This window comes from Tursiops truncatus, chromosome 2 (assembly GCF_011762595.2).
Source record: "Tursiops truncatus isolate mTurTru1 chromosome 2, mTurTru1.mat.Y, whole genome shotgun sequence".
In the NCBI taxonomy this organism is placed as follows: Eukaryota; Metazoa; Chordata; class Mammalia; order Artiodactyla; family Delphinidae; genus Tursiops; species Tursiops truncatus.
Window position 1 is genome coordinate 167,511,467 of NC_047035.1, and position 25,684 is coordinate 167,537,150.

The 25,684-nt window shown below is 38.5% G+C and overlaps 1 non-coding gene across 1 annotated transcript; it reads right to left on the reverse strand.

Annotated features, from left to right (window-relative positions):
* Positions 1 to 23,717: 23,717 nt before the first annotated feature.
* Positions 23,718 to 23,790, reverse strand: TRNAE-CUC (transfer RNA glutamic acid (anticodon CUC)). Its single transcript has one exon. It is a non-coding gene; the product is annotated as a tRNA-Glu (tRNA).
* Between the last annotated feature and the right edge of the window lie 1,894 nt (positions 23,791 to 25,684).

Consider the following 25,684-nt stretch of genomic DNA (forward strand, 5'->3'; position numbering starts at 1 on the left):
AACTCTAGTCAGAATCCTGTTAGACACTTACAGTCTGTTTGTCAAGAACTTTGACCATTCTTCCCTGTTGTACTGTCTGTATGCACATGCTTCTTTCTTAATATCTTCATCTAAATTCTTCAATCCATGAATTTTCTCTTCAGCAGAATCTAATTTTGGTCTGCAATCTAGCTATTGAAATTTAATTTAAATTATGTTCTCACATTCCCAGAACATCTATCTTCTTCTTTTCTAATTTACCTGGTCATTTTTTATTTTTCTCATATACATGTATGGGCTTCCACATCCTTGCTTTATTTCTTTAAACATATCCTATATAGCTATTTTATACCTCTATTCACTAATTGCAGCATCTGCAGCCTTGAGGGGTTCTGTTTGTCTTTTGGCTGTCTCTCCTTAGTGGTATCTTTCTTTCATGTGTCTTGTAATTTTTAATCAGGAGCTTATTTTTGTGTGACTTTGATAAGTGGAATCTTGAAGTGTCTGGGTGGGGTAATGATACCTACGGAGATAATTTCCCTGTGTTCCTACCTTGCACCTGGCCTACATTAAATATATTTCTAGGCTGGAGGTTTACCAGAGCACATAGGTGGTAATGGTTGGAATCTCAGACCTTTGTGAGAGTAAAACTGTCACTGTGAATTTTCAGAGCAGATATCTAGAATGTTTTTTGTTTTACACCAGAATCAAGGTGAAGATCAACCAATCTTCCTTTGCTTAGAAAATATTTTTCTACCTTGCCCTTCCATTGAGCGTTTAGTTTGCTGAGCCTTCCAATACTATGAGAGTCTCAGTTACAAACCCCCCCGCTCCCCCCCTACCCATTATGTGGACCAAGTGTTTGTCTCTTGTTCCCTGTGTGGTCAGTGAAGTGTGCAGCACCTGGTAACAGGAAAAATTCTCACAGCAGAAGTGGTTTCAGTACCTCATTAGCATACTGATATGCAGCCCCCTCTTTGTTTTGAGACTTGTATGTTTTCCTAACATTTTGAAGTGCTCAGCCATATATTTAAAGTTATCTTTTTGGTATTTTAGTCAGAATTCTTAGATCTTTGGTGGTGGGAATATTTTTCTTTGTGAGTCCCTACTCCATCATTGCTTGAGTGGAAATACAATAAGTATTTATCAATCAGGAGATCCTGAATTTTCATCATGTTTTTCACCGTGAAGATGCCACAGTGCTTTGAAAGAGAAAAAAAAAACCCTACATTTCCTACAGCTCTGGTGTGTACTAACCACACTGCCTTGCGTCCTGCCTTCCTTTTTCTCACTTTCCTTTTCCACTTGACTCCACATGATTATATTCAGATATATCAAACTGACATTTCCCTCCACACACAAAACACACACACACACACACACACACACAATATACTCACCCAACTCCTTCAAAAACTTACATTCTTGTCAGAACGGAGAGAAACCCGTTTCTGTTCTTTTACTGACCTATTGTAAGGGCGCCATAGTGACTTTAGATGAGCCAAGAAGCTTTGATTTGAATAATAGCTCTGTCCGTATTGGCTATACAGGAACCTGAGTTTGCGATCCAACCCATATAAGCCTAGGTATCCTTTTCTGGAAAAATGAGGAGTGGAGCTGGTGAAGGAGACGGTGAGGAGTTGTTCCTTCCTGTCAAGTTCCAGTCATGAAGGGCGGGGGCAACTCTAGGGTCTGCGACCTGGTGTGTGTGTGTAACTGGAGGTTTTGTACTGCACACTTGGAAATTGCTGGGAAGGGGAATTTTAGTTATGCATTTTTTGGTCATGATAAATAAATAATAAACATAAATTTAAGAAATGAAGAGGAAGATTTAAATAATCTCTGAAACTTTTCAAATATAATAACAACTGAATCTATAAATCTGACATTTGAACAAGCATTGAAGAAGTTTTAAAATCAGGGTTCATATGATCCTACAACTTACATGAGTTTGCTCCTCAATCAACATCTGTTAGTAGAAGCCTTGCTTTAAAAACTAAAAACAGAGTTACCATATGATCATGCAATCCCACTCCTGGGCATATATCCAGAGAAAACTATAATTTAAAAATATATACCCCAAAGTTCATAGCAGCACTATTTACAATAGCCAAGACATGGAAGAAACCTAAATGGATAATATATAATGGAATATTACTCAGCCATAAAAAAGAATGAAATAATGCCATTTGCAGCAACATGGACAGACCTAACAATTATTACACTAGGTTAAGTAAGTCAGATAGAGAAAGACAAATATCATATGATATCACTTATATGTGGAATCTGAAAAAAATACAAATGAACTTATTTACGAAACAGAAATAGACCCACAGACATAGAAAACAAACTTATGGTTACCAAAAGGGAAGGAGAGGGAGGGATAAATTAGCAGAATGGGATTCACATGTACACACTACTATATATAAAACAGATAAACAAGGTCCTACTGTATAGCACAGGGAACCATACTCAATATTTTGTAATAACCTATAAGGGAAAAGAATATATATTCACTGTGCTGTACACCTGAAACTAATACAACATTGCAAATCAACTATACTTCCGTTTAAAAAACAAGAAAAAAAATGCAGAAGCCTGGCCGAGTGAGAAGCACCACGTCTCGTGAGCAGAAGTGGTGAAATGGCTATAGCTTTCTGGGCTCCCTTTGTGGCACATCCCAAGGTGAAACGCTTGTGCTCAACTTCAGAAGCTGTTGCCTTGGAAAATGTTATTTAAAACCTTTCGCTTACAGATATCTGCATCTGATTAATCAACTCATAAACACTAAGGCCTAGATTCTGAGTTGGTCATTAATGAATAAATTAATTGTATGAGAATAAATGACAGTCTGTTCAATAGAGTTCTAAGGATCTGAGACAAAAATATTGGTGGAAGGGAAGTGTAAAATGCTTGGACAGGTGAAAACCCAGAAGAGCTGTCCATGTAAATTGTGCCATTTTTTTGCGGACAAACTACCCAGTTTTAATGCTCAGTGTACCCTGGAGCATTTTGGTTATTCATTTTCCCCCAAAGTTGTTGCTAAGTAGAGCCCTCAAATGTCTTCCCCTTGATCGGCTCTCTCCCTTTCATCTCCTGCTCTCCATTAGCTGAATCTCTCCCAGAAGGAAGGCAGGGCTCTGCCAGACCAAGGCCAAGGGCTCTGAGTGCTCAGACAAAGCCTCCAGGTTGTAGCTCCCTCCCGGCTCCTGGGAGGCGCACTCCATCCAACACAACAGCGGCCAAAATGGAAAGTGGGAAAAAACAATCTTCTTTGGCAGGAACAGTAGGGCATGCACTGCCAAGTCTTATGAATTCATGTCAGTGAAGACTGGCATTTCTTGAAATTCTCCAAACAAATAAAAGGGAGAACCTTGCTGCATTTGCATGCAGAACATATTCAGTCCAGACGACTGCTAATTTTCTTCCAAGAGTCAAAACACAAGATCCTGACATCTTGCAGATTAGCCCCTTGTCACATTGTTTTTCTCTGTCCTGTCTCCTATTTATTCCACTGGCAGAGGGGAACCATACTTTACTTTCCTAAGAAGCTACTCTCCTAAAATCGAAGACCAGACTTTGTCATGAATTTACAACAGGGATGTGCTCTAAGACCATCGCAGGAAGAAGGCATTCAGGAAAGCAGGTCTGGGTGGAAAAGCCCTCATTAGTGCGCAAACACTACTTACTTACCCAAGGCCGGCCTGGGTGTTTTCGTTCCTGCTGATACAGATTGCAGAGATGGACTTCAGTTAATACAGTACCTGGAAAAACACACAGCGAAGTCCAGATGTGCATTGCATACAAGAGAGTATGCATTAACTTTTTACAAAAACGGATAATTAGGACTCAGGTTCACTCTCAGGTTACACACTGGATCTGCTCTACAGAACAAACTGGTCAATCAGCATAAACCCAGGATCCCCGAACCAAGATAAATTAAGCCAAGGTTGAAGAGACAGGTTATAGAAAAAAATTTTTTGAAAGGAAAAATGGTCATAATTATGCTAATTTTAAACAATTGCATTAATAATCAGATAGTCTGAGAAAAGTTCAGGTACCATATAGTGGCCTAATACGGAACTTGTATAGAGAATGACGGACTCTAGAGAATGAAATATATCAAGTAGAAATAATTTCTAGGTCCTCAATGTCCTGTCTTTCATCATTGATGCTAAAACATTTCTACCAACCAGGATAATAGGATAGTTGTTTTAAGATTTTTACTGCAAATATCTTGTTTGTTTCTAATATTTTCACTACTTTCTAATTTGTAACCTACTTCTAAGGTGAATACTACTTACATGCTTATTTTAGAGGTAAAGCATGAATATTTTACTGAGTATGCTTATATATGTACATCACTGAACTAGGTACTATGAGAGGTAATGAAGGATAAGACATGATTTCTAATGTTAATGAGGTTAGTACTAATAGAAGAGGGGGGCACATTATGAGTGGCCAGCATCAGAAGAACAATTAATTGGAGGGGATCTGACACAGAGGCCAGTTCAGATGAAGGGCTGGGTGTCACTAAATGTAAATTATTTCCTTTCTCATAAATCTCACTCTAATCATATATAAAATACGAGAACTGGTTTTAAACTTTAATGAGTGATTGTGTGACTGAACGTGTATTTGGAGTTCCCAGAATCTGTGTAACACATTAGTGTGTTATTCTCATAACACTCCCACTAGTGTCCCACATAAGGGGTGGGGAAAATGCCATCAAATATCGCACAGTGCGTCTCCAAACCTTTTAAACCGACTGTCGTAATCTCTATTGAAAAGACTTCTTTGAGGCTCATGCCATTCAGCTCTGCTGTTTTCTGTTTCTCCTTGTCACAGTCATTTTTACACGTTAGCTTTCTCTGCGTAACAACTGACCTAAAACTTAGTGGCTTAAAGCAAAACTCATTTACACAACTCATATGTCTGCAGGGCAGCGATTTGGACTGTGCTGACGTGGGGTTTTCTTCTGGTCTCAGCTGCACTCATCTCCTGCTGCGAGGGTGCCTGAGGGATGACTAGACCAGGCCGACCTCAGATGGCACAGGGTATTTCTGCTCCATGTGGACTAGTGCAGCAGACTAGCCGGGGCTGGCGGGGGGAGCTGGGAAGAACCAGGAGAAACAAGTGGAAGAAGCAGTCAAGGGTTTTGAGGCCTTGGCTCCACACCATCAACTGCACCACACTCCATACATCCACTGATGCAAGTTACGAGGCCGACACAAATTCACGGGGAAGGGAAGAGATTTCTCTTCTGCCTGGGAAGGTGGGAAGGGCTACAGTCACCAGTGGCATGGATGCAGGGAGAGATGCAGCGTGGGGTCATGTCTGCATCTCTCTTACCTGATCTTCTGGTCCCTCCTCCCCAGTCCCTGAGGAGCCCTTGGAGTCATGGTCCACGTCATCTCCATGTCCATCATCTCCATCCTCTGACTGACTTCAGGATCTCCATCCAGCCTTCTATTTCCCAGGTTCTGAACCTCTTCATCACCAAAGCCTCCCACCTCCATGTCCCTTTGCTCATCTGCTGCCTTACCACGCCCTGAACTTCGTCTACACTGGAACAGATCCACCTCAGAAATAGTAGAAGTGAACACTCCATTTCCTGACAAAATATCAACACTTTGCGCTCTCATGATGACCTGACCCTTTTCCGTGGGCATTCTTGGCCTTTCTTCTGGGCCTTTAAAACTTCTCCCCGTATATCAGTTCCCTTTCTGGTCACCTCCTGTGCTGTTCAATTCTAAGCTACAACATTTCAATCACTCTCCTGGTTATATCTTCAAATTCTTTCAAAAATACATCACGGCAGGGACATCCCTGGTGGCGCAGGGGTTAAGAAACCACCTGACATTGCAGGGGACACGGGTTTGAGCCCTGGTCCGGGAAGATCCCACATGCCGTGGAGCAACTAAGCCCGTGCACCACAACTACTGAGCCTGCGCTCTAGAGCCCGCGAGCCACAACTACTGAGCCCGCATGCTACAACTACTGAAGCCCGCGTGCCTAGAGCCCGTGCTCCACAACAAGAGAAGCCACCAAAATGAGAAGCCTGCACACTGCAACAAAGAGTAGGCCCCGCTCGCCACAGCTAGAGAAAACCCATGCACAGCAATGAAGACCCAACGCAGCCTAAAATAAAAATTAAAAAAAAAAAAAAACATCACAGCAATGTGGCAGCTTAGGTGTTGTTCCCTAAAGAAAAAAATACGGCCACAACACACCCCAATATTCAGCGGGACATTAGAGACAAACCTGGGCCCACAAACCACACATCTCACACTGGGGCCTGTGCAGAGTCAGCCCTGGCCTGCTTTGCCGTTCACATTCTTCGACCTCTGCCGCAGTGGTTGTTACTGTCTGGAGTTTATGGAGCCCTTACATGTGTTCCTTGTTTATTGTGGTATTTTAGCTCAGCCAGGGCATTAGTAAAGCAAAGAAGACTAAGCATATTTACAAAGGGACATAGAAAGGAAACTTTTTTCCTATGAGCTTTTGGCAAATAAACTTGAAACAGCACTAGGAAAATTCGATGGTTTCCACTCCACCCTCCTAAGCCTCTTACCATCCTAATCTCGCCTCACCTACCTGAAGAGGGCTGGAGGAGCACAGTAAAGCCTTGGCTATTTCCTGAGCCAGTAGTCATTTTTAACTTCTCAGAAATAGAGGAACAAAATACTAACAATATATAAAAAGCCATAAACACAGAAAATGAGTTTCTATTCATGGAGGCCAAAGTGGTAAAATGTGGCATTTGTTTAAGAAGGACAGAGTGAGTTCCCAAGTTACATTAGCTGTAATTGAATGTGTTGAAATCCTCAGACTGGTAAAATCTTCTGGTTATACAAGGGCAAAACCTCCTTGTTGGGAATGGACCTCATTTTCTCCCTCTGACGCTAACTGCTACCAGGCGTTCATTTCACTTTAAAAAAATAAATACACTGTGTTCTTTTACCTCAGACTTCACTATTTTATTTCAAATTTTTTGTAAACAAATAGAGCATTGAAGACAGAGGAGAACACTTAGGCCCATGAAAATGATCCTTTTATCCATATCACAGTGCTAATAAATTTTATACTCAACTGGAACACAAATCTTCAGCATCTACTTCCTCTTCCTGTACTACAAGGTCAGAACAAACCCAGTTATGTATCACTTTGTTAATATACTTGTTTTCTTTTTTTGTATTGCCCTTCTTGGTAGCTATATACCTAAACATCACAGTCTAAGACAAAGTGAATCAACAAGCAGAATAAAACAAAAAAAGAAAACAATATTCCTCCTACTCTCCTGCCCCTTTCACTTTATTGCTCTGTACCGTTTTTGTTTTTTTTTTTTTTTTTGCGGTACGCGGGCCTCTCACTGTTGTGGTCTCTCCCGTTGCGGAGCACAGACTCCGGACGCGCAGGCTCAGCGGCCATGGCTCACGGGCCTAGCCGCTCCGCGGCATGTGGGATCTTCCCGGACCGGGGCACGAACCTGTGTCCCCTGCATTGGCAGGCGGACTCTCAACCACTGCGCCACCAGGGAAGCTCGCTCTGTACCTTTTAATTTATGCATTCTTGCTCAGCCCCGAAGGCAGAACTATCTTAAAGGGAAATGGTCATCAGTGAATGATTACTCCAGCATCCTCTGATGACTCGCTGAAGGGTCAGCGACCCAATCAGCAGAAATACACCCTTTTAAAAATAACTAAAATATGGCTAACAAATGAGTCTCCAGTGAGGAACAGAAGGGGAATATTACAGGCAATCACTAGCTTAGGAACAGGCTACACTATAAACCTTTGTGTTTTAATTAGCTATTTTAAAAAGAAAAGGTTTTTAAATTTTTTCAAATGAAGAATATTTTGTATCGTACTAATTCCCAATATCAACCTTAGAACAGTGTCCACAGAGATGGACAGTATTTAACCCAACTCTGATCTCCAGGGTGGTGGATTTCAAAATCAGGTTCAGGTACCACTTACATGGAAGCACTTGCAGAGGGAGTTGCCAAAGACGATGCCTGGACCAACAACAGACCCGCCAGGTCATGCTTCCTGTGGGAAAGCCCTGGGAGATAAGGGTGGAGGGGTGGGCTGGGAAGAGAAATTGTGGAAAACTAGTCATGTATGGCATCATTCTAGGTCATTTGCATCTCAGATATTGTGGGGATTTTTCCCAGAGAGTGGAGTTGGTAAGTCTAAAAAGACCTGCCTCTCAATCACACAACGGATGCATTTATAATTTGAATAGTCATAATTTGGGTATTGCTTCTACATGGAAACCTCAGTATCTTTTAAGGAACACATCCGAGCTCTTCAACACTAGCCACTACTACATTATACATACTTAGAATCTGGGTTTTAACATGCATAAGAAACTTAAGGTAAAAAAAATTTTGAATCACAATTCTCAAAGAAACATGGCTATGAGCTCTAAATGACTCTGACAGGAAACTAGTGCTAGACTTGGAAATAATGCCTCAGACAACCTCAAGCTCGAGGCAAAGAAGGAAATTTTCCGCTGGCATAAGCAGTTTTCAAACTTCTTTCCTGTCTATGCACCACCATCACTCCAAACCCACCCCTCACCTCGACAATGGCAGCTTTATAGAGAGAATCAAAATGCAAATTTGAATCATAATTTAAAACGAGTAGTTGCAGAAAACAAGGATACTGGAGACTCTGTTATAGCAATGAAAAAGAATCATACCGAGAAAGTAGGAAATAATTAGTGAATGTAGGTTACCTGCTTAGAATTAAAAGTAATTAAAAACTTTTAAGTGTAAACTAATATTTTTATTGGTGAAAAAAGTGAGGTTCCAAAAGCTGATTTTGTTAAACTACAAATAATACAAGTCTTTAGTGGTAGAATTGTTCTTAGAACCTGACCTTTTAATAAATGGTAGCTTTCAGACATAAAAAGGCACCTATTAAAAAATATTAAATAATTAATAATTATTTAACATCGATTAAATAATTAAATGGGGGAAGATATAAAGATATAAGCAAAAAAGATATAAAGATATAAAGCAAAAAAACAAATTATGAGAAGGGTAATATCTAATTTACTGTCCACTGCTGGTTATTTGAGAGTGATTAAATTAAATTGTATATTTTATGAAATATTTAATGAATACCAATTGGCATTGATACATTGCTATATTGACTATTCAGAACCTATTTTCAGAAGTAAAATTATTTCTAAAAGTGAGCTATACATATTTATTAAAGCAAAAAATTTTACAGCCGTTACTTGCTTTGAATATTAAAAATAGAAAACAGAATAATTATATATATATTTGTATTTTATCCATTTATTAGTATCCATGTCACTAGCATTTTTCTGAAAAATATATATTTTCTTAGTATGGTATTTTACATACTTATCATCTGCTTTCTTGAGAAATGAAAAGCCAGTTCTGACTTGATTTTTTTAATTAAAATGTATTTTTTCAGATAATTTCCACTGGAAGTGGTTATTGCAGAAAGAGAACAAGTTACAAACAATAAAATAGTTATAGATTTAGTCCACACAAAGCCACTACAGCAAGATCTTCTTAGCCTTTGTTATTTTTTCTTACACTTTTAGTTTCCCAAGTTTCCCTCTGACTTTTCTACCTGATCTTGTGTGTCTCCCAGGCCCCTTAGAAAGAAAGGACCATGCACAAGTGGCTGAGGTGAGCTGACATGGGGCAGGCACCAGGGACAGCAGCAAAGAATGGGAGGATTCCTCCACCCCAGACTTTTATGTCAGCTCACAACCTGCTTACAGCTGTTGACAACCAGCTTGCTGTCCGTTAAACTGAGCAGTTAGATCAGATTTGGAAAAGAGACACAGGCTACCGTTGGCCCCCTTCAGATTTTTTTTTTTTTTTTTTTTTTTTTAGTCTTTATTGAATTTGTTACAATATTGCTTCTGTTTTATGGCCGCGAGGCCTGTGGGATCCTAGCTCCCAGACCAGGGACTGAACCTGCACCCCCTGCATCGGAAGGCAAAGTCTCAACCACTGGACCGCCAGGGAAGTCCCTCCCTTCAGGTTTAACTACATACGCTTCTTGCATACTGTGAGACAAGCTATGGCAGAAGTTGGAAGTGAAAAGTGGACAGTAGCCAAGTCCATCACAGATGATTATAATGCAACAGTTAAATGTTATTTTCTTTTAAATGATAAAGCATCAAGATTAGTGCTAAATGGACAGACATGGTTCAGGAGGCATAAACCAATCCTGTCTAGGACGTCCTAATTATGAGATTTCTAGGACCAAGACCAGGAGAGGTTCTTGTCTGTGCCTTATTAAGGTGCTGATACAGCAAATGGTGTTTCTGGTATAATTGGCAACAACAAAGCATGCAATGTTTGGTATTTGTCCCACAGCGTCTTTTGAAAGAGCCTCCTTCCACCCTTTAAATATCCCCTTTAAGAATGAATCTGGCCTTGACTCTAAGGATTTTTTTTTTTTTTTGCGGTACGCGGGCCTCTCCCGTTACAGAGCACAGGCTCTGGACGCGCAGGCTCAGCGGCCATGGCTCACGGGCCCAGCCGCTCCACGGCATGTGGGATCCTCCCGGACCGGGGCACGAACCCCTGTCCCCTGCATTGGCAGGCGGACTCTCAACCACTGTGCCACCAGGGAAGCCCGACTCTAAGGATTTTAAGATCTTAGTGTGGTTTCCTCTCAATCCGTTCCTTTGGAGGATATTTCATCAGAAGCCTCCACTAACTTAGTGAAATCACCTTGGAAGGTAACCCTAAGCTTTAGACAAGATTGCAGCCCCGGCCGAGACTTTGGTTTCAGCTGGGTGCAACCCTGAAGCAAGGACCTTGCTAACCTGTGCTCAGATTCCCGACCAAGGAAAACTGTGAGATAATAAATTTGTGTTGTTTTAAGCTGCTAAATTTTGATAACAGAAAATAAATGCAATTTTAAATTAATAGAAATTTCAATAAATTAATTTTATTTATGTATGTATATATAATATATATGCATATATAGTAAACAGATAAAATGCACACGGCCTATCAGATACTCATGGGCCATTTGTGAGGCCCTATACAGCATGCTGTAGCATATGTATTATACGCATACATACATACATGCATTACCTATTGGAGAAGCGTGGAGTTTCCTATGAATTTACCAGGTATAAATTTTTAAGACCAACCTGCAAAAGGGCTCATTCATTACTCATAGATGAAGCTTGGCAGATATCTGCCAGTGCAATAGATGGTGATTTGGTTTTTTTTTTAATTTTCTTTTATTTTAATCGAAGTATAGTTGATTTACAATGTGGTATTAATTTCTGCTGTACAACAAAATAATTCAGTTATACATATATATACATTCTTTTTTATATATTCTTTTCCACTATGGTTAGTCATAGGATATTGAATACAGTAGGACCTTGTTGTTTATCCATTCTCTATATAATAGCTTACATCTGCTGACCCCAACCTCCCACTCCATCCCTCCCCCAACCCTCTCCCCCTTGGCAACCACCAGTCTGTTCTCTATGTCTGTGAGTCTGTTTCTGTTTCATAGATAGGTTCATTTGTGTCGTACTTCAGATTCCACATATAAGTGATATCATTTGGTATTTGTCTTTCTCTTTCTGACTTACTTCACTTAGTATGATAATCTCTAGTTGCATCCATGTTGCTGTAAATGGCATCATTTCATTCTTTTTTATAGCTGAGAAGATGGTGATTTAGATTTAATTTCATAGTCTAGCGGTTAGCCTTTTATGAAGAATTTTTTAAAATAGAACAGTTGCATGTTCTACTCTGTTTTGCACATTATATAAAATATAATCCTTTTTCTACATAACAGAGTAAATATTATTCAGCAACAAATTAATGTGAATACAACACTTAAGAACAGACTAAAGCCTGTGGATTCTGCAGCACCCATTTGTAGAAGTGTAACATTAGGCCTATGTTGGTGATATACCAAATGTTTTCTAGAAAATGCACGTGGATAAAACATTGCACAGCAATGTAACTTTGGGAAAGACAATGCTCTTTTCTTCCCTTGGAAATTTATTTGTAATATATAGCAGCATTCTAAAGATTCTGAGAAATCGTGTGAGTTAACACAGAGGATGAGATTGTTACTTCAGACACACAAATCAGAGATCTTTCCTGAGCTTTACAAATAATTGCTTAAAAGTGGTCAAATGGCACAAGTGAAACAGGAAGAAGGCTGAGGCATAGAGAGTGATGCCCCATGTGTTTCCTTCCCACATCACATGCATGCTCTCTGACTCATAATATTGATGAGCTTTTAGAATCAGATACACATATTATTACCTCACAAACTTAGAGGATGTAGATAGTAAAATGACTCCATCTTGGATACCAGATAGTTTTATATTTTATATGACATTTCTGGAGGGCACGCTTTTTAAACCCATAGATTCTAAGCTTGTTTTCTACAAGCAATTCTGAACCACAGACTTCCTAAAAGCATTTCACAGGTAAGGACTCTACTCCTGGCAAAGACTACGAGTCTATTTACCAGGAGGTTGGGTTTCAGCCAGGTTAACATGAAAGAATGAGTCTCCCACTCTAACAGTAATGGGAGAGAAATAGATCATGGGCCAGCTGCCTTAATTCCTTTTACTCCACACTGAAGTTTAAAAATATCTGTTTAATTTGTTTAATCTAGTTTTCAACACCTTATTTAACTAAGGAATAATTTTCTAAATATTAATATACAAGGAACACATTTTGGGAAACGTTGGATTAAATAATTCTGAGATTCTTTTTAGTTATGTAATCATATAAGTTATTTGAAACCTCAGACAAGATACTTAACCTCTTTAAACCTCTCATTTCATATCTGTAATGATACTTATTTTTTGCAGAATTATAGTAGGTGTTAGGAATAATGCATAAAATACCTATTATAGTTTAGCATATGACCTGTTATACTTTGGCATTAAATATGTAGTAGCCTTTTGCTCATTGGTATTTGAGTTCAGGTATCAATTTGTAAGTTTTAATTTAAAAATAACTCTTCGTATTCAGTTAACTCAGATTCCACTCTCTCACTTTGTGGTTCTGCACTCTGAGATGTCCCTCCTTGTTTATGGTTGGCAACCAGTGTTTGCGGCTGAGTAGTTTTATCCACCCGCTTCATGCCAGTAGAATTTGGGGGAATCTAACAGCTTCTTTTCATTTTGTGCTGTCTCTATTCAATTTAGTCCAAACAGACATGTTTCTGCTGGAACAGTTTTCTCAGAAACCTTGTGGGTCTTCCATGTATTTCACAGGAGTTCACATCACTGAACAAAAACAAGGCCCAAAGATTTTTTTCAAGATAATCTATTGTCTATCTTGGTGGCCTGCTGAGATGATTGAGCAACAACACACTAAATCTTCCAGAAGATTAAACACTCTGGTCTGATGGAGAGGTTCTGTGAAGAACAATTTTAATCTCTTGAAAGGGCCCTTTGTGTGATTGTGTGACTAAATACTTTGACGTTTTGACCTGTCGGAGGTTTTAGCAAAAGGTTGGATCATCACACATCAGTCTCTTCTCTATGCCATAACTTTGGCTGCCATTTCTAACTTTTAGTGTCTTTTGTTATATGAAAGGTCTTTCAGAAAGTCCTGGTTCCTCTTTGTTTAACATTTTCCCCCTAAATTTATCTCTCACCTTTCAGTTTACCATATACAGCAAAAAGAAATCAGACAGTGCTGTCAACAAAATTGTTTGGAATCTCCTTAGCTACTTAACAAGTTGCTTCTTTCCACATAACTGCAGAAGACAATTTCATTATGTTTTCTGCCACTAAAGAGCATAACAAGGATCCTTCATTCCTCTAGTTTTTGATAACATATTCCTCACCTCCTTCTGAACCCTCACCAAAGTGTCCATAAGTCCAACTTTCTACTAACAATCTGTTCAAGGCAATCTATGCTTTCTCTGTCACATGCGTCAAAATTCTTCCACCCTATTCTAAAGCTACTGCCACATTTTAGGTTTTGTTACAGCAGCACTTCATTTCCAGGTACCAAAATCTGTGTTAGTTTTTCACTGGTCCATTACGAATTACCACAAATTTAGTGGTTTAAATCAACATAAATGTATTATCTCACAGTGTCCTTGGTCAGGAATCTGGGCTGAAAATCAAGGTGAAAATCAAGTCTCAGCTAAAAATCAAGGTGTTGGCTGAGGCTGCAACCTTGTATGAGGCTTTGGGCTCTCCTTAGGCTCACTAGCTGTTGACAGGATCCAGTGCTCATGGCTGTAGGACTCCTGGTGATTCACTTTTTCAAACCAGCAGGATTGTCGCTGCTGTGGGCTAGGCCAGGGCCAACTTTACACAGCCAAGTAACCAAGTTGAGGGCAGCTAATCCATCATAATCACAGGTCCCATCACACTCAAGGGGAGGGAATATATACACTGAGGGGCGGAAACCTTGGGGGCCTTCTTAGGTTTCTCCTTACAACAAATACATTTGTATTTTTGTCTCTTTTACATGTTCTAATTCTGAGTTCACTTGTCTCCCACAGTTACTGTGGTTTTATCATGTTATGTTTTCAGATTAGGATAATTAGGATTAACTAGCATTTAGTTAATTCTCCTAACCTAGAGACTCATATCTACTCTCAGTTCAAACAAATCTGTTCTATCATGTCATTCACTATTTTCTTTTCTCCGTCTATGTGGTTTGTTCCTTCTGGAATCCCTAATGAAAGTATTGTGAACCTCCTGGTTCTAACCTTCATGCTTCTTAAGTTCTCTTTTATAACTTTCTTATGTTGGAGAAGAATTTCTCAAGTTACATAAAAAATATTCTCAAATTTCACTGAGCTTTTAATTTGAATCTTTTTTTAATTTCTTTTAGAAATTTTCTTCTAACACTCAGTTTAATCAATTATAAAATGGGTAGATTAATAATTGTAGAGATATGGCATGGTTTAGAAATAACATTTAAAACTGTGAGATCGAGCTTCCCTGGTGGCGCAGTGGTTGAGAGTCCGCCTGCCGATGCAGGGGACATGGGTTCGTGCCCTGGTCCGGGAAGATCCCACATGCTGCAGAGCGCCTGGGCCCGTGAGCCATGGACGCTGAGCCTGTGCGTCAAAGCTGTGAGATCATGGCTTGCTACAATAGGTTTTCAAAATTTTCTGTTATCACAGCAGTTCAAAGGAAAAAGACAAAAACTCTGCTCCCATAAACTCCCATTCTAGAATCATTTTAGGGTATTTTCTCTAGTTGTACAGCGTGGCCCTTCTCTTTTATGCCGTAATTTTTCTATATCTGTTTACTGATTACGTTAAAAATAAACTGGCATTGAAGATCAGTGCAAAGGGTAGAATTAGTTAACAAATCATATAAGAATTTGCTTATTCATAGAAAAAAATTGGTTTCCTTTCTTACATCATACAAACGAAAGTAATTCCCTGTAGATCCAGGACTTCAATGTGAGCTATATTAAGAGATTAAATCTTTTAGAAGAAAATAGAATATATTTATTTTCCTGAGGAAAGAAAAGATTTCTTAAATAAGAGCCAGAAGAGTACATGTAAAAGTAAGGTAAATGTGAAAGTATTCAGTTACACTAAAATTAGAACAAACTACAAGAACATAATTACGATACATGTAACCAATTACAGTTTAGTACTTGGATCAAAGAAATCAAAGAATTTCTTTGAATCTATTAAAAAAATATAAACCCAATGAAAACATAGTCATTTCATAGCAGAGGACAAAGAAATGGCTAATAAAGATATGAAAATTTCCTCAAGTCAATTTATAATCAAGGACAGGAAAATGAAACCACAAAGAGAAACAAACTCACATGTATTAGGCTGACAGAAAGTTTTGATGAGTGTTCGGAGCAATGACATCTCTCACGCACGGACAAAGGCTGTGTGAATTGGCATAGCATTGTGGAAGACAATCTGGCATTATCTAGAAAAGGTGAAGATAGGTACCCCAGAATTAAACTTTCAGTTCTAGAATAACCAGGAAAAACAATGCGTGTTCAAGACGTGCGCACAAGTGCACGAGTGTGCACATCAGCATTGCCTATATTAGAATCTGTGTGTAAGCAGGCCAGACGCACATCAACAATAGAATGAACGAAGAACACGTGGACTATTCACACAATGGAATAACATCTAGTGGTAAAGATGAAAGGACTAGAGTTTTAAGGAACCGCTCTGATGCATCTGAGGAAACCAATGACTGAGCGATAAACGCAAGTAAAGAAAATCATCCAGCATGTTTCCATTTGCATAATATTAAAAATAGGCCAAATTAATCATTATTTTGTTTGGGGATACACTTCTGCGAAGAAGAGAAAGTAGCATTAATGGTGAATGATTACAGAGACAGGAAAATATAGTGGTTTCAAGCACAGACTCAGGAATTAAACTGCTCTGGTTCCAGATCTGCCACTAAGTCACTGTGTGACCTTGGTCAGTTGCCCTACATCTCTGTGCCTCAGTTTCCTCATCTAAAAATGGGGTAATAATTGTACCTGTTTCAGATTATATATGGGTAGTTCAGTTTGAATTGCTCTACATGTTTGTTCTCTCTTGTTCAGACTAAATGCTGTATGGTTCTCACCATTAGTGGAGATGAGGCATGTAGGGGTACAGTCTGAAAGGAGCCCACGGGGACTCCAAACGCTTTCTCAAATCATCGCCATAAGGTGGTTGGCACATTCCCAGTGACATTTTATTCCATTCTTTAAACTGCACATATACACTGTGTACCTCTTTTATGAGTCCTACATCTTATATGTTTAAAGATACAAACATAAAGGTTTTAGACTATAAAACCATTTGCCCATTTCTTTCTCTTAAAAAGTATAATATACCATTTAAACTGCAAACTCCAGATTAGTGGACTATTTTATTTTTTCTTCTATTTCCAAGAATTGGTATTTAAATATTGTTGTTAAACTGACTTCATTCTAGACAGCACTTGATACACACACACAAATTGGTTTTTAATCTGTGTATGTGATTATGGTGACTCTTCTAAGGAATAAATGATTTCCTCTGGGCAGTGGTTCATTTCTAAGACTGTAAATCTATTAATTTACTCCAAGAATTTAGTATAGTTTGGTAAATTTGTATCTGGAAGGGACTCTATTTTAATTCATATTTAAGGAACTGAAGTACAGTGAAATTGTTCTCCAAAATGGCTTAGTTTCCTTTACAGCTCCTCCCAACACGTTGTTAAGATCTCAGGAAATGTGTGAAATCTCTTGCTGCTTTGCTTCAATGGCTGAGAAAACACAGGCAATCCATCTCTGCTTTTGTGTCCTACCTTCAACCAATCTTCAGCCTTGTAACTCTGGTCTGCATTAACCAAAAATCTGTCCTGATATTTCACATTTGAACCTTCATTATCATATTGATAATTCCGTTGTCACCACTACCTGGTTTAGCTCTTTTTGTCCCTGGGATGCTGTTTATTGACCTTTTAGGATCTCATTCTCAGAAGCTTTCTTTCCAGCTTTGTGTAAACCTGAACTCAGCCCCAACCCAAAATCCCAGAACCAAGAGCTCAAGCCTGTCAAGAAGTGTGGTTTAGACATCAGGGATTTAGTCAATAATTATACAGTTAATGAACAACAAAGCTGAACCTAGGAGCCATCTGAACTCTTGTTTCACTTAGTGCAATTTAGTCGATCTGTGTGGTTTGGTATATTTGCATTAATTTGCATTATTTGCAATCTCCTCACTATTCTCCTCTTTAAATACTAACAAATTTCATCTGATAAGCAGCACATCTTAGAGGCTAAATATAAATTGGCTTAAAGCATTGGGTTTTGTGGCAACCAGTCCTGCTGATCATCTTAGCTTATCCACTAATACTCTCCCCCAGCCCATGCTGTTCAAACATACTGGCTCCAGTTTTCTGCAAAAACAACTCATATGGTTCTACCTCAGGGCCTTTGCACTCACTGCCTCTCTGCTTATAGTTCTGTTCCTAGATGTCCAGATGGCTTATTCCACCACCTCCCTTAGATCTAAGCTTAAATATTACTTTATTGATGAGGCATAGTCTGTTTATTCCATATAAGGTAGCAATCTTTCTCTCCCCAAACTTTCAATCTTCCTTCCCCTGCTATATTTTTTTTAATATCGATTGACTGATTGATTGATTGATTTGGCTGCACCAGATCTTAGTTGCAGCATGTGGGATCTTGGTTGCGGCATGCGGGAACTTTAGTTGCGGCATATCCGGGCTCTTAGTTGTGGCACGTGGGATCTAGTTCCCTGACCAGGGATGGAACCCAGGCCCCCTGCATCGGGAGCGCGGAGCCTTAGCCACTGGACCACCAGGGAAGTCTCCTCCTGCTATATATTTTTTCTACATAAAGTTTTCACCATCTGACAGAGTTTGTATTTTAACTTTGTTGGTAATACTTCTTCATCACCAGAAACATGTTCCACAAGGTCAGGGTTTTATATCTGCTTTCTAATTACCATACCACCAGTGCTAAGAACACAGGACTTGCTCAACAGTTAAGGGAAGAATAAAGAAGGTAGAAAAACAGCAAGTGAAAGTCAGCCGAGCTCATAACGGCCTGACATCCAGTGTCAGAAGCCTGCCTGCCATGTTATGTTGGGCGGGGGCCATCTGCTCCCTCTCACGTCTGTCACAAACTGCCTTATTACAGCGCATATACCACGATTTAATTAACAGACCTTGCCAAGTGGAAAAGAGGAGCGTGAGTAAGAAGTGTGAAAAATGGCGTTGTCTGTTTCTTACATGTCTTCATTCCTTTTGTCTCTCTGCATTTCTTTCCTCCTTCGTGTGTCCACCTCCATTTTACCTTTGTGCCCTCTCCTCCTTGCTCCTTTGCCCCTGTTTTTATGGCTAAATGCATCTGTGGCACTAAACCAAGCTGAGGGGCAGAGATTATTGAGGGTTGATGAGGCACATAACAGGCACAGTTAATCTGTCCTGGAGAGCCTTGAAGGAGGAAGGGGGCCTTGCGGTGAAACTGGTTAGGGTATTCTGTAAACCAATGGCCTCCAATAAGCATTCGATTTAAACTGAGCAAGATATTGTGTAAGAATTGCTCTCAGTTTCTTAGAAACACCTGCCAATGAAGAAGCATTGTGATGAGTTACTTTAAAAACTGAGAGTGTTTTTCAATTAGCTTTGCTTCTTTTGTGAGGATTAGTTTCCCTTTCTGAAAAATATTTGAGTAAATGAGAAAAAGTGAGTAAGATTCAGCGTGTAAAGAAAAAGTTAAACCTTTAACATTGAGTGATTGCCTGTCAACTTGCACATTAGACAGAGGTTTATCATGGAATCAGATATGATGTTTTGGGGATACCATTTGTTAATCCTCCTGCCTACACTCAGGCACACGCTACCTGATTCCTGATCATTCTGCCGCTAGAATCCCATATTATGTAAATTCCATGGTGAGTAAATTTACTTCATAAATCCAGAATTCCTTGAAATGAAGAAAAACGGAATATCTAATGAGTTGTTGGTCATGTACCTAACTCTAAATTAGAAGTTCTAATTTAAAGAACTGGAATTATAATTGTGAGCAGGGAGTACAAACTCAGAAGCCAGTATGAAAGACCTTAGCTGTAAGTGCAAACCAATATCAGAAGCAGCTATTTGTGACAGACAAGAAGGAGTCTGTATACATTATCAGTTCTTGGACAAGAGTCTGGGAAATACAAGATAAATCCTAAACAAATAATTCTCTATTTCTTTAAATTTTTCTTTAAAGCATTTTATAACATTTCACACGAATCCATTGCTCTGTCTCAGGAGTTTTGTAAACTACCTAAAATTGTACATAAAATTTTGTGTTTATGTTTGGATGTAAATGTTTTTGGAAAGCGGGTCTATAGTAACCTTAGATAATTTTTATGAGCCCCGCCCCCCACAAAAGTTAAAGAACTACTGCTCTATAATCTTTTGGAAATTTGGAAAAAATGTGAGAGGAGTGTCTGGCTTTCCGTTCATTGTGGTGTTTTTATTTGACAGAAGTCCAAAGGGCTGCCAAAGTGAAAGTTCTTTGGTTACAAGAAACAAGCCCAAATGACCCAGCTGAAGCCGTTCTAAGATGCCTGATTGGCAAACAGAAAGAGAATCTAGTTGTTCTAAACAGAAACTTAATTTATGGGATGAATATCATGGATTTCCTAGAACTGACTGGAAGTCTAAGGAGCCAGTTTTAAAAATATGGGCAACAACGGAGGAGGGCCATTGGAGGAAAATCAAAATCCAAACATGAAGAGTGGTCAGGGCCACGTTGTTTCTAGTGCAGAGCCCTGCGTGATGTGGCAGTGCTTCCAGGACACCGGGAATCACCAACTCTTCAGAAACTTGAAAGAAATGCAAACGGTCCCAATTTTTTAATCAGTTGATTCTTTGCAAAATCAACCTTTACATTATAAAGGTTGATAGAAACGGAAATGTTGATAGATGTCATTGATAGCAATGGAAATGTCGCTTACCAATATTCTGCACAGGATCTTTTTGCATATTTGAAAGTCTATTGATAGTTAAGGTTGTTCTTCAAACCTATAGACTAATTATTTCCATGCAGTTTGAATTTCCAGGTAATGCAGACAATAAATATTAATATACATGCTTTTAAGGAGTTAATAGCAGTTCAAACCATGCCATTTCCAAATTATCTATATTTCACATAAATAAAATTTTAGTCCCCAAATTAAAGAAATAATTCCATCATATAAGTGAATGCAATACCAGTCATCATTTAGATTCAACCCTTTGAGACCACTCTCTACTAAGATACACAAAAAAATAGAACTCAAATCAAATCATCATGCAAAACAAAGTTCAGTTAAAATTTTAAGTGAGAAAAAGGAATGTAACAAGATTCTTTTAAAGGTTCAGATAAAAAGTGTACCTATTAAAATAATATAAGAACAACTAGATAAGAATAAGATAACAACTAGATAAGAATAAGAATAACTAGATAACGCAACTGAGTATAGTGTTGAACATGATCACCTTAATATCTCACATAATGTTATTCTGGTCCATTACATTGATGATACAATAGTAATTGGTCCAGATTAGCAGCCAAGTTTCAAGCAATCTAGATCCTTGCTACTCAGAGTGGTCGTTGGACGGGCAGCAGCGATATTGCTTAGAAATTTTTAGGAATGCAGAGTCTCTGGCCCCATCCCAAATTTATGAATTAGATTTTGCATTGTATCAAAATTTTCAGTTGATTCACTGAGTTGATGCTCGTTTAAATATGAGAAGCACTGCTCCAGTGGTCAGTTAAGTCCTTTTCTTAAAGGACTATGGCTTTAACTAGGAAAGAATAAGGGTTAAGAAGAATCACCTGGGAGCATTAAAAAAAAAATCCCCACACCTACCCTATGACCAGACTCTGCAATATTCTCATAGTAGAGCAGGCTTGGTAGCCCAGCACAAACGTTTTTTAGAAAACTCCCCGAATAAGCGTTTCAACCTGCCCTCCCTGGTTTGAGAATGTCTTACTTAGTAATATTCATCCCTTAATAACCATTTCTAAGTCCCTGCTCGGTCATGCTAGCTTAGAGCACAGGTCACCTGCTGGATCTATCCACTTGTATGACGCTTATCAATTTACTTTGTTACTCTTTAACTCATTTGCTGCATCTGTCAAGAAGGGATAATAATAGCACCCACCTGATATCATTTTGAGATAATTAAATAGCATGTAAATATAACATGTTTACAACTGTTGTGATAAAATGTGCATCAATGAGAAAGTCCGTGATGATGTTGATAGTGGTGGTGGTGACAGTCCTCCCCGGCACAAAAGGTTCCTGAATATATCTTGGTTTTGAACCATTTAGAGTGTGAGTTCTAGATTTTAATTACAAAACTACAACTGTTTTAACAATGTGATTGCTTTCAAATCATCATATCATGCACACCTGTCCTTTTGTTAAATAAATTTTGTTCAATAATACAAGGGGTTTTTCTTAAAGACTACTTACAAAGAAGCTAATTTATTAATTAAGATGATGAGCTGTTAGTGGCCCCTGACTACCACTTCCCAAAGTTTCCAATGAAAATACTCATGACAATATGTAAAGAAAGGCAGATTACAACCGTATATAAACTAGGGCACTGGGTCATTGTTCTGTCAGAAACTATGAGGATTTCTCATTGCAAGGTGGAGATAGAGCCAATGACAAAATACTGGGGCTGGTTAGAGAAGGGCGAAGGGGTCTTGTACACCCTGACAGGCTACACATCTCCTCAGGGATGTGGGCCTTCACTAACCATGTATAGAAAGTGCTTCCTATGTCTCTACCCACCCAAGGCTATTTATTTCCTGCCCCACATTTCTTAATAGTCCATTAGTATACGATTTTCTCCATTTATGTTAAAACCACATCCCACCGATGCAAAGCCATCAGGGATAGAAGTAGTCCTGCATTTGAACACTAGGATTGTAAGGAAAAGGTAAATAACAGGAGGTACCTGTGCTGTTTGGGCATGGGCTGTACTTTTTCTTTTTTGAAAAACATTTTTTTATTGAAGTATAGTTGATTTACAATGTTGTGTTAGTTTCAGGTGTACAGCAAAGTGATTCAGTTTTATATATATGTATATGTATGTGTATATATATTCTTTTTCAGATTCTTTTCCCTTATAGGTTATTACAAAATATTAAGTATAGTTCCATGTGCTATACAGTAGGACCTTGTTGGTTATCTGTATTATACATAGTAGTGTGTATATGTTATTCCCAAACTCCTAATTTATCCCTCCCCCCTTTCCCCTTTGGTAACCATAAGTTTGTTTTCTATGTCTGTGGGTCTATTTCTGTTTTGTATATAAGTTCATTTATATCATTTTTTTTAGATTCCACATATAAGCAATATCATATGATATTTGTCTTTGACTTCCTTCACTTAGTATGATAATCTCTAGGTCCATCCATGTTGCTGCAAATGGCATTATTTCATTCATTTTTATGCCTCAGTAATATTCCATTGTGTGTGTGTATATATATGTATACACCACATCTTCTTTATCCATTCATCTTTCGATGGACATTTAGGTTGCTTCCATGTCTTGGCTATTGTAAATAGTGCTGCTATGAACTTTGGGATGTATGTATCTTTTCAAAATTATAATTTTCTCCAGATATGTGTCCAGGGGTAGGATCCCTGGATCATATGGTAGCTCTATTTTTATGGGCTGTACTTTTTTCTTGCTCTGCTTTTTAAGAATGTACAAGTTACAGTGTGCTTCAAATCATTTATAACTAAATTCTCCCACATACATTCACATAACTAAGCAGGAACATATGTATTTTCATCTATCCTTCAGAACTGCATAAAATCAATGACAAACACTAAGAATTTGGCTAGGAGCTGTGATAATCATTCAACCCTTTAGTTTCAGGTCTGAAATGAGGATTAAAATAGCAATCAGGTAGATAGTAATTGGAGCCCAGCCAAGGAGAATGTACCCATGCAGTTTATTGGCAATCACCAGGCCTAATTCATTTCAAAGAGAAACAACAGACAAAAAAATAATTAAAGCAATCAAACAACAAAATAAAAAAACAACTTTTGGGATTTAAAAACATCATAGAGCATAAATGGAAAAGAATAGTTCAGAAGAAAACCATACTTTTAGTTAAAAAATAAAAAGGAAAATTTTTTCATAAACACATTTAAAATTTTTGTTATGCACATTATTTATTTATTTTTATTTATTTTTTTGGCCACGCCATGCAGCTTGTGGGATCTTAGTTCCCCAACCAGGGATTGAACCTGGGCCCTCAGCAATGAGAGTGCGGAGTCCTAACCACTGGACCGCCAGGGAATTCCCTTAAATTTTTTAATTCTTATTTTATGTTGGAGTGTAATTGATTTATAATATTGTGTTGATTTACAATATTGTGTTAGTTTCAGGTGTACAGGAAAGTGATCTAGTTATACATATACATATACCCATTCTTTTTCAGATTCTTTTCCCATATAGGTTATTACAGAATATTGAGTAGATTTTCTAAAAGGAAAATTTTAGTCCAAGAAGTGCAATTAAATTTTAAAGAGCATGAAATTTTTGTTAAAAAAAAAACAAGAATCAAGAAAACATTCACTCTGTTGACATGAGGCATGAAAATTATGATGATCCCACTGAGGAAATTAAAAGGGACCTGAGTGATGGGTGTGCGTTTAGAAAGAGGTCAGCCAGCTGACCTGCCCATGAACACTTCGGCCAGAGCCTCCAGAAGTGATCGAAAGGGTGGTAAGGGGAGTGGTGACCTGAAGCTCAGACACTAAAGGAGGGAATAGGTCCTAGTTAGTGAGGACACCAGAAGGTAACACCCTGCAAGGGTCAAGTGTAATGGGGTGAAAAATATAGGCAAGAGGGGAGACCTACCACAGGGAACTGACAGTCAGCATGTTTGTAATGACAGTGTTCAGATGCAGTGGTTTTAAAGATTAAGTGATCTTGAAATTGGCATTCCATGTCATTTTTAAAGATGAGTGGTAAAGCAAATATTTTATTCAGATCTCTCTGTTTCATTCTGTCTCTCCCCCTTCCTTTCCATCATCTGTTCTTAATGTGGAAGTTTAAAATCCAATCTCACATCAGTTCCTTTTAAAAGTAGAGTGTGAAAAGCTCCCCTTAGTACACCTGTGTCATCACCTGGGTTTTGCTGCCACTTGGTGGTAAGAAGAAGCCATGAGTCTTAGACACACTATTGTTCAAGTCAAGCCAGTGAACTACAGGAATATGTTCCAGGTTTACTGGTAAGAGTACTTCATCGTAAATCCTTTTATATTTTGTAGGCAAAGGGCTTTCATTGTTTTACACGCAAGGTGTGTTGAATATACTTTTTAAAACAAAGTTTGTTATAAGCATTGTATAACTTTTAGTATGAAATGGACCATAATTTAAAAGTTTGGGCTAGCTTTTGTCTGTCTTTCTTTATATTCTGAATGTGAAATTGTATTGGAGAGAGCTAAGCATGAAATAAACTCAGCCTCCTCTGCATGCAGACGTCTTTCCGCTAGTGGAGCTGCACATTGGGGATGGGCAGGGCGAGGCTGTGAGGTCCATGAACTAAGCAGTATTTGAGCCAAAGTTCAGAAACTGGGGCCCTGAACAGTTTTTTGTGTCATGACAGCACTTGGGGGTCCTTCATTTCTAAAGCATCTGGTGGAAAATGACCCCTTATTGTAGTCCAAACCCCATGCTCCCCTCCAACACAAAGCATTGCTTCATTTCCTTCATTTAGAATGTTGTTTCTTTTCAGATTCTACCCATCCCACAAGGCCTAGTTTTAAAATGTTAGCTGTCTTTATTTCTTCCCGTTCTCATCTCCCTTTAGCACTTGTGCCTTATGCTGTATTTTCCACTTGGTCACGTCTGTGATGGTGACAAAATCTTGTTATTTTTTTTGCATCAACTCATTACTTAATGTAGTCATTTAAATAGTACTAAGACAGCATGTACTAATCTGCAACGAATTTGTGCAGTAACTGAGAGTATGAATTTGGAAAATTTTGTAGCAGTATGACATTGCCACAGTGTTTTTATTACATTTTACAAAATGTAATAGGCCTTCACAATGGGTAGTTTGAGAAGCACCACTGAAGACAAAAAAAGATAAAACTTCATAAATGCTTATTGGATGATCCTTAAGGTAATAAGTAAACTAGGTATTCTATAAAGTGCTGTCCTTCACCCAAAAAAGGCAATAATT